Source organism: Salvelinus sp. IW2-2015, unplaced genomic scaffold (assembly GCF_002910315.2).
Source record: "Salvelinus sp. IW2-2015 unplaced genomic scaffold, ASM291031v2 Un_scaffold2775, whole genome shotgun sequence".
Lineage (NCBI taxonomy): Eukaryota > Metazoa > Chordata > Actinopteri > Salmoniformes > Salmonidae > Salvelinus > Salvelinus sp. IW2-2015.
Genome location: NW_019944077.1, coordinates 134,161 through 134,780, shown reverse-complemented (window position 1 = coordinate 134,780; position 620 = coordinate 134,161).

Here is a 620-nt window from a genome sequence, read left to right as displayed (position 1 = left end):
AAAAATTACTTAACGAATTTCCAACCAAATGAGCAGTTACTGCTTTTTTGCTTGGTAGGGCAATATAGTGTAATTGATGTTTATATAGATATTTATCGTGTAATTGATGTTTATATAMATGTGTTTAGTGTAATTMATGTTTATATAGATGTGTAATTTATGTGTATTGATGTGATGTGTTTGATGGGTCATCATTGTAAATAAGAARTTGTTKTTAATTMACTTAACTGTATAAATAAKTGTGAAATAAAATAAATTGTSTTGGCACTGTATCGACATTGATAATGAAATGTGACGTGTTGGTTATGAGAACATGATTGAATAGTCATTACATTAAACCTTTTGTTCATCCTACCTTGGGCTACATAGTTACATTTTCCTTCTGCTGTGCCTTGAGTTTCAAAATAAAACATTTAAAAACATTTCTACGAATATGAACTGTCTCTCAGTAAGTAGAGATAACATTCTCAACTCTGAGGCTGTGTCCCAAGTTTGGTGCCCTGGTCAAAAGTAGTGAACTAGAGGGAAATCCTACTCTGTAAACATGTATCCCTTGTTTGACCTTGACATTTTAAAAGATGGAGAAAGGTGTGACCTCTAAGACAGTAGACAGCATCTTG